This window comes from Crocuta crocuta, unplaced genomic scaffold (genome assembly GCF_008692635.1).
Source record: "Crocuta crocuta isolate KB4526 unplaced genomic scaffold, BGI_CrCroc_1.0 scaffold50, whole genome shotgun sequence".
In the NCBI taxonomy this organism is placed as follows: Eukaryota; Metazoa; Chordata; class Mammalia; order Carnivora; family Hyaenidae; genus Crocuta; species Crocuta crocuta.
This window is the reverse complement of record NW_027527428.1, coordinates 1592874-1602160: the sequence shown is the minus strand read 5'-3', so window position 1 is coordinate 1602160 and position 9287 is coordinate 1592874. Positions and strand designations below refer to the sequence as shown.

The following is a 9287-nucleotide window of genomic DNA, read 5'->3' as shown; positions in this document are numbered from 1 at the left end:
CTCCCACTGTGGAACTTGGGGTATTCCCAGAAAGGCGGGTGCTGGAGACAGTGCGGTGACTAGGAGTCCCCTCGAAGGGACCATGGACAGAAGGTATGAGTGTGGATAAGCGATGCTGGCTGTGTATGTGAGGGTGTAAGTGTGTCTCTGTGAGTCAGAGCATGTGTAACGGTTCGTGAGCTCGAGCCCATCATGTGGTGAGCCTGAGCCCTGCTCTGGGCTCCGCACTCTCTCTCTGCACCTCGTGGGATTCTCTCTCTGCCCCTTGCTCACTTGCACTTTCTCTCTCTCAAAAAAAAAAAAAAGACAAGGAAATGAGTAAATGAATGAATGAATGAATAAATAAATAACAGCACGTGTAAGTGTATGTAGCTGTGTGTGTCTGCGTGGGTAGAGGGTGGGTCTAGAGACCTCCCCCTCCAGCGCCAAGGGTCCCTCTGAGCTCCACCCCTGAGGGCCAGGGCCGGCCGCCAGCTGCCACCAGCTGCGTGCTGCCCTTCCACATGTTTATTTTTTATTATTATTTTTTTAAAATTTTTATTTATTTCTAGGAGAGAGAGAGAGAGAGACAGCGTGAGCAGGGGAGGGTCAGAGAGAGAGGGAGACACAGACTCTGAAACAGGCTCCAGGCTCTGAGCTGGCAGTCAGCACAGAGCCCGACGCGGGGCTCGAACCCACGAACCGCGAGATCATGACCTAAGCGAAAGTTGGACGCTTAACCGACTAAGCCACCCAGGCGCCCCCCTTCCACATGTTTAAGGCTGACTCCCTGTCCTGTGCATCAGCGAGGCCTCTCTGGCGGGAAGGGCACCCTGACCGTCAGCTCACTTGGGGGTTCTCCTCCTCTTTGCGCCAAGCTCCTCCCTCTACCAGCCTCCAAATCCCTGATCCTTAACACCTTCCCCAACCCTCCAGAGGTGGACCCAGGCCCAGACCCTGACACGGGTCACTGTTAATGAAGTTCGCTGTCCCCGAGTCCCTGGGGATAGGCGTGTGACCCCCTGCTGACCAATCACAGGACGCCGTCCCCTCTGCCAAAGGGTCCGTACAGTAGGGCCTCCCTGCTGGTCCTGAGTGAAGGGAAGGTTCTTGCTCAGATGCTATAGTGGGAAGTTTCGAACGTGGGGCATCCGGTGGCCATCCTCCCCACTGCGTGAGATACTGCGTGTCCGTGACCATGGAGATCAGCGGGGGTGGGTGAGTGAGAGAGGAGACAGGGCAGGGCGGGGATGAACATGTAGGCGCAGGGACAGGGTGAGCAGATCGGTCCCGAAGTCTTGGTTCCTATGGTCTCTCTTTTTATTCCGGAGCTTTCCCAGAACCCGCCCAGCGACAAGAGCCGGTAAACTCCCCTTTTGCTGGAGCTGGAGCTAGTCAAGTTCAGTTTCTGCCACTTGCAGATTAAAGAGTTGTGAGTGATCTATTGGTTTCCGCAGGCCATGTCCCAGCCCATCCACGTGTCCCCATTCTCTTCGGGAGCAGGGGCTGGGTCACACATTCCTGGTACTTTCCCCTCGCTCCTCCTTCTGATTAGAGCCAAAGGTCTGTTTGTCAAGCATCTCTTTTCCTCCCCCCTTCCCTAGGCTACTGATATGATACATGGCCCCTGACTTCCCCCCTGCTGCAGAAATATAGTAGCACATGTAGAGAAGTTTCTAGATGCCTAGGCATGACAAAGGTTGTGAAGCCCCAGGGGAGGACATGACTCAAGTTATCTTGGTCACTCTGACCCTTAGGATCAAGGGAGCAGGATGGAGAGAGAGACGGGGAGAGTGCCCTTCTAGACGTCTGTACTTGGCTTCTCCTTGTGTGAAAGTCCCCCTCGTGCATGCCACCTGTCTCCTTTCATCCCCTACATTTATACCTGGTAGGTGTCAGCCAGTTTACTATTTGTATTACTTTCTCAAAACGGAAATATCTGGCATTCAGCTCCCCTTTATGAAAGTGATTCATAGTCATGACAATATAGTAAAATAAAACCAAGGTACCTACGTAGAAAACTCCGTAACTCTGGTGATGTCAAATCAGCCCATGCGGTAATGAATGGATAGCCAGGCAGTCCTTCTCTGGTCCGTCACGAGTTCTGTTTCTCACATGTGTCTTTCCAGCGACTGTGTGCTCATCTCCCCACTTCTGGCCACTCAGCCCCTCCCTGTACGTGTGGGCTTTTTAGTCCCCAGACCACGTTCTTGAATGATACAGTCTTGCCAAGGAGAGGGCAGCCCATCCAACCTTCTGCCCAATGTAACAAGCTTGGCCACAGCAACTGACATATGGTGAATTACTGATGCATGCATGCTGCTGAGATGGGCAGCTCACTACCTTCTGGGGCAGCCCTTCCACTATGGGGCAGCTCTAATTGCTGGAAAGTTCTTCCCTTTGTTTAGCTGAAATCTGGCACCAAGATGCCCTTGGTTGAGGGCCTGCCCTCTGGAACACTGCAAAGTCAGTCTGTTTTTCTTCCACATGACAGCTTTCACACGGCTGAAGACAGTTAGCACGTCCCTCGTGGATTCTTTCTTTCTCTGGTCGAACACCCTGATGTCTGAGAAGCGCATGAGAGGTGGGACAGCTTGAGAGCCCTCACTGACCTGGTTTTCATGCCCTCCAATGCCCCTGCTGGAGTCTCATACCCAGTCAGAACAAAATTCTCTGGAAGGGCTTGACCCCGGTAAGCAGCCAAGGGGACATGGTGATCTCACACTGCAAAGCTGGCACTGTGTGTGCGTCAGAACCACCAGCGGATTCCTGGGCTCATCCCCTGAGGTTCTGGATCAGTAAGTCTGGGATTAGGCCCAGAAATAACTTTGAAGAAGATCTGCATAGCCAATTCTGTTGACAAGCCATTTTTCAGTGGGAGAATAGAAGTGTGTAGGTGAGATGGGCAGGGTGTGATGCTGGGCAGCCCGTGTATTCTTCAGGACTCATCTGTTTGCAAGAGACAGAAACTCAGTGTAACCAGCCTTTGCACACAGGGGATGCATTTGTCCAGGAGCTGCAAGGGATTCTGGGACAGCAGAAGCCTGGCCTTTAGGAATAAGGACTAAAAACTCTTGATCCTGCTGCCACTCATCTCCTGCTTGGCTTCCTTCTCAAGAAGGATCTTTCTGTGTGGTGATGAACATGGCCACACATGTCCAAATTCATATTCTCCCAGCTCCTCAATCTCAGTGGGAAAGGTATTCCATGCCCCCCCCCCCCAACAGTATCTTTAAATTAAATCTAGGGAAAGATTTGTTTAAATGTTTATATATTTTTGACAGAGAGAGAGAGAGAGAGAGAAAATGGGCGAAGGGCAGAGAGAGAGGGAGACACAGAATGTGAAAGAGGCTCCAGGCTCTGAGCTGTCAACACAGAGCCTGACTTGCAGCTTGAACCCATGAGCTGTGAGATCATGACCTGAGCTTAAGTTGGACGCTTAACTGACTGAGCCACCCAGGTGCCCCTAGGGAAGGATTTTTATTGGTCTGATTTGAATCACCATTAAGCTATCACCGCACAGAGATAGGCTATGACGATCGGATCACAGACCTGTCCCTGCCCTACGCCAGAGAAGGCTCAGGACACTAGATGAGGGAGAGTGAGTTCTCGGAGAGGAATACTGGCCACATGTCCACCACCACCATCTTGCATGAGGGCTGCCTAGGGCTTTCTTGGGAAAAGGATCACCATCCAAAATTCTAGAAATAGCGAGATCTTTTAAGGACCTTGTTATGATTGTCTACTGAGATGAAAATAGGAAGAAATGTTAGAGTTTACAAACTGGATTAATATTTGTGGTTACAAACTTTAGTCTGGTCATTCACGAACCTTGATTGGTCCTGAAGACGTTTGTGGGCCCCCTCAGTCTCAGACTGGTGTCTCCTTGTTTCACTGGCCAGAACCTTCCTCAACCAGACTGAAGCCTGGGACATTGACATGCAGCTTCTCCATTTCTTCTCGTGCCCTTTGTCTGGTATTTGGAGGTTGTTTGCGGCTTATCTATTGAATAGGTTGTGTGCATTATGTTTCCTCTCTTTATGTCTGTCTACTTTCTCTAGTTTGCGTCCCTCTGAAGCAGGGCTTGTGTCTAGCGTCTTTCTGCTATCGTAACATAAACTCAACAGGGTGCCTCAGGGTGGCTGCAGAAACGGCTAGTTGACCCATAAAAACGTGTACCACCCTGGTGTAGAACCCTTGCTGGGAATCAGCTGTCGGGCCAGGACCACCTCTCCCAGCCCCTTCTGCATCAACGTAAGGACCACATGGCTGGGTTTGGAATATGAATGCAAGTGTTGCCTGTCGCTTCCGGGCTGCGGTGGCCGGTTAAACATTGTGTGTTAAGATTTGTTTGCTTGCTTTCTTGTTTCTTCTGCCTGCTGGATGTAGACACTCCAACAGAGAACTCCAGGATGTCCTAGGGACAGCTGAGCCTCAAGGAACTGAGGTCCCCAAGTCGCCATCTGGAGGAGAATCTCTCAAAAGTGCCAGTTGACCAGCAATGTCCACATTCAACTTCGTGTGAGTGTAAAATAAGCCTTCACTGTGTTAAGCCACTAAGTTTGCAGGCCAACTGGTAACATTAATTACTCTGATTACAGTGCTCAGGTTCATAAGAACTGGGTGGCTGTGGCTGGGTCTAGAATGGACTGCTCTGTAGCTGACCACTCTCCTTTCCTACATTGGTTAGTCTGCCGATTCATTCATTTGCTGCTCCTTTCCTCCGGCCAGGCGCAAAGGCCGATGGGGGAGGGGGCGCATTTCTCTGTGCTGTGCTTTCTCACCAGGCTCGGTGGGTCCCCAGGCTACCAGTCCCCAGCGCGGGTGTGGCTGCCACACCTCTCAGAGCACCCTTCCCAGTTTAAAGTTGGACACCATGTGGGCTGTGGTGTTGTCAAAAATCGGAAACCACATCCATCATTTTAGCGGAGAGATTTTACTCGAAGGACCTGGTTAAGTGAGTATTGGAGAATGCAAAGGTTCTTGGACACCGCGGAAGGGCAGCTACAGGGAGCAGCCGTCACCCGAGTGCTGGGGGAAAAGGCAAGAGACTGGGGTCATTAGAATTTAGGAGCTTGGGGGGCGGGCGGCGCCTGGGTGGCTCAGTGGGTTAAGCAACTCAGGTCATGATCTTACAGTTCCATAGTTTGCGGCCCTTGTTGGGCTCTGTGCTGACAGCTCGGAGCCTGGAGCCTGCTTTGGATTCCGTGTCTCCTCTCTCTCTGCCCCTCCCCCACTCACGCTCGGTCTCTGTCTCAAAAATAAATAAATGTTAGAATTTAGGAGGTTGGAGCTTGGAGCTTGCCCGGAGCGGGGGGCAAGCGCTGGCTAGTCAGTGCTGGGTCCCGCCCAGAGAGGGCACAAGACCAGAGGCTGGCTCCCGTAGTGCAGAGAAGGAGAGACTGGAACCCACCACTGAACGGGGCTGTCGCCCCTGCCAATGTGACCTTGAGAGGAGCACGCAGCTAAGAGGAAAAACTAGAGCGGGTTCCGGATTCCTNGGCGGTCTGTCGCGCGCCCCCTGCTGGCAGGAGCTAACTGGGTGCAGCCGGCCAGGCAGAAACCGGGTTCTTGGAGTTCCAGCCGAGCGCCTCACAACCTAGGGTCACTCTGGGGTTTGGAGTTGAGTGGTAACAGCTGAAGAACCAGCACAGACCGTTTTTCGCTTGATTCTTCCTACCTGGTCGTCGTGCTGTGGGGGACCCTCGGAGCCAGCCCTGTCCAGAGCCCCCCAGCCAGTCTCAGAGCCAACATCCTGGCAAGGCAGCTGGTCCTGGGCTCCGGGTCCTGGGGAGACTTTTGGGGACAGGCTCCAGAGAGCGCGCACGTGGTCTGCACTGCAGACCCCGGCAGGAGGACATTTGCATCACGAACCGATCCTGCGCAGGTGTGGTTGGTGCGCAAGTGGGATGGGCTGTGTGGGTCCCCCACCCAGAGGAGCTGCCACTCCCCCAGACAGCTCCCAGGAAGGCGGCCGCGGCCTCTCAACCATCTGGCTAAGACTGAGAATTCGGGATAGCAACACTTCCACTTATTGCCGTGTGACCTTGAGAGAACGAATTACCTTCTTCAAGTCTTTTAAAAATAAAAAAAATGTTTATTTATTTTTGAGAGAGAGAGAGACAGAGTGTGAGCAGGGGAAGGGCAGAGAGGGAGACAGAATCTGAAGCAGGCTCCGTGCTCTGAGCTGTCAGCACAGAGCCGGATGTAGGACTCGAACCCACAGACCACAAGATCATGACCTGATATGAAGTCAGATGCTTAAGCCACTGAGCCATCTAGGTGCCCCAGCTTCTCTAAGTCTCGATTTCTTCCTCAGAGGGTGTACAGTCCCCTCAGAGGGTGGTCATGCGGATCAGGGGTAACATACATAAAGCACAGTGCCTGGCACATGCTAGAGACATGATCAATGGCAGGAAGGGTGATGATTCGCAAGAGTGGGGGATGGGGGATGTCTGCCTTTATCCTAGAGGCTTGTGGGGTGGCCTCACTCTCAGGGGGATGAGGGGCCCCAGGGAGCAGCAGTGTGGGCAGAGAGGGGGCACATGGGAGCCTGAGGCTCCTGGGCCCTCCCCAGCCCCAGGAAAGGGCCCTGCCCAGAGAGCCTGCCTTCCAGCCTGCGGTGGCCCAGAGGAGGCGTGCGCAGATACCTAAACCAAGTGCATAATTTCTAGATTCCACTGCAGTGGAAGTTTGGATCAGAGTGAGTGGGTGTAAAGAATGTCAAGCAAGATTCGATTACAATTTTTATTTTGGAAAAACCTTCATCAAAATATGTATATCTAATTAGGACAATTACAGCACAGGAACAAAAAACTGATTAAAAATCAGACACTCCATAAATTACGAGTGTTTTCCTCCAGCTGGGGCACATCTCCGGCTGCTGAGCTGCAAGACCAATCAATGGAGCCTGTGCGCTGGAGCCGGAATGGGGAGGTGGTGACTCCCAGGACAGGACTGGAAGGGGTGTCTGTTGAGAGTAGGCTGGCGGTGCGGGGGGGCCCGCGACCACTTGACTGTCACCCTGGGGCATGGAGGCAGCTGGGGCCACTCCGGGACAGGAAGAGCTGCTCACGGGTGGATGAGCCGGGGTCTGGTGAGGTGTGGCTGAGGCTGTACGGGGGCACATGTGTATGTGCGTGCACCTGTGTGCATGCATGCACGTCACTGAGGCTGAGCAGGAGATCATGTATGTGCACGCATGTACGATGGCGTGTGAACAGCTGTGCAAACATCTGCATCACGGCCAGAAGATGCAACTGTCAGAACAGGAGTAGAGTACACAGCAGCATCTGGGGTGTGGTGCCAGAGGCAGGCGTTGTGCAGAGAGAGAGCAGGTGGGCAGCTTGTCATATGTGCCCGGGCACCACCAGCTCGAGGATGAGCCCCGCATGTCACCAGGCAGGCAGAGCTGTGCTGTTAAGATATCACCTGACGAGGCCATTCCCCGAGGATGTCCACACTCCAGGCCCTGGAACCTGTGAAGGTGTCACCCTCCATGGCTTAAAGGACTTTGCAGATGTGATTAAGTTAAAGATCTTGAGATGAGGACGTGAGTGGGCCCAGCGTCATCACAAGGGTCCTTGAAAGTGGGAGAGGTGGGCAGTTGAAGGAGCTGTGATGGCAGAGGAATGACCAAAGCTAGTCTATGTCACTGGCTTTAAAGATGGAGGAAAGGGACCATGAGCCAGGATATGGGCATGGCCTCTAGAGGCTGGAGAAAGCAAGGAAAAGCTTTCTTCCTTAGAGCCTCTGGGAGGAGCACAGCCCTGCTGACATCTTGATTTTAGCCCAGTGAGATCCACGTTGGACTTCTAACCCATGAAACTGTAAGTCAATAAATTTGTGCTGCGTTAAGAAGCCATTACATTGTTTGGGCTCAGAGTGGAGCCCAAGCGGGGCTTCAACTCATGACCATGAGATCAAGACCTGAGCTGGGATCAAGAGACGCTTTAGGGACTGAGCCACCCTGGCGCTCCTAAGCCACTACATTTGTGATAAGTTGTTTCAGTAGCAGCAGAAAACTAATGCAGAAGGTAATGTTATTTTGCCATTTTACAGGTGAAGACATTGGCGCTCAGAGACGTCAATGATTTACTGAGGCTCATCCAGCCAGCACGCGGCAGAGCCACGATTTCAGGCAGTCTGACCCCAGAGCCTGAGCTGGCCTCGCCCTTCTGTCCGCCAAACTGCACGGTCTCTCACAGCAGTTGAGAGGGCCAGACTCTCCATTTCCAGGCAAGCTTAGAGACGCCTCTTTGCTGCCAGCTCAGAGAAGATGGAATCGAGCGGCCATCTGGGAAGAGAACATTGAAAAGCCTGGACACGTTCCATTTAAAGCCTTGGTTGAAGGCAGCTTGTATATCTTCCCTCTGAGGAGAGGAAGGGGTTTATGTCTGAGCCCGAAGCCGGCTTTGACACACAGTGCTGTCTGTCTCCCTGGCCAATCCCCCTTGAACCTGCCTTAGCTCTTCTGTTCCCTTCCTCCCCCCTCAACCAAAATCTCCGTTAGTCTGCACTCTTAGGCATGGAGATTTAGTAGTTTCATGGCCTTCAGAAGCTTAGGGGTTAGATTACCATGGGCCCAGAAACTCACAGCCCCAGGTAAAAGGGCGGCAGTGGGGTGTGTGGAGAAGCCACTGGATCCTGACACCCACTCCCTTGCTCTGCAGCGACTGGTGAGCCAGACCATGCCAAGAATCTGAGAGCACCATCCAAGATGGCCCAGGGAGGAGGGGGAATGGAGACGAGAGATCCTGGCTTAGGAGCCACACCAGCTGGGCTCCATTGCTGATTCCCTCGGAGGCTTACTTGACTCAATTCTTCTGCTGGGCCTTAGTTTCCTTGTCTATAACTTGGGCTACTTAGAGAACACTCCAGAGATGCCCTCTAGCCTGGACCTGCTGCCCTTGATGGCTAGGCTTCTCTTCCCTGCACATGATAATCCTGGGGCGCATGCCTGGCCCCTCCCTGCTTGTATATTCTCAAAGAGGGTGGCCATGGCATGAGAGCCTTGGGGTCTTGAACTGAGTGTTAGGGCTGTGTCCTGGCCTCCAGGGGACGGTATGGGGATAGTGAGGTCTGCTTTGCAGGAAGCTGTCCTGAATGACCAGTGTGAGAGCCACCCTCAAATACAGCACCCCACTTTGTGGGTCCTTCCTCATCCCAGAAGCATGCTGTCTCCCAGGCCGGCCCTCCGAGGCTTCCTCCTCCTCTGGCCCCAGGCAGAGGACTTTGTGTGGCGAGGGAGATGCTTGACTAGATCTGCTCTAACAGAATCAATAGGCTTGTCTCAAGCAAGACTCTGC

General features: G+C 53.1%; 1 long non-coding RNA gene across 1 annotated transcript in view; it reads left to right on the top strand.

Annotated features, from left to right (window-relative positions):
• The window catches only part of LOC144225480 (uncharacterized), a 13986-nt gene extending 5720 nt beyond the window's left edge, over positions 1 to 8266 (top strand). Inside the window, exons 2-3 of the long non-coding RNA XR_013333318.1 lie at positions 4369 to 4500; positions 8041 to 8266. This is a non-coding gene — a long non-coding RNA (uncharacterized LOC144225480). The remainder of the gene's footprint in view (positions 1 to 4368; positions 4501 to 8040) is intronic.
• Positions 8267 to 9287: the final 1021 nt, after the last annotated feature.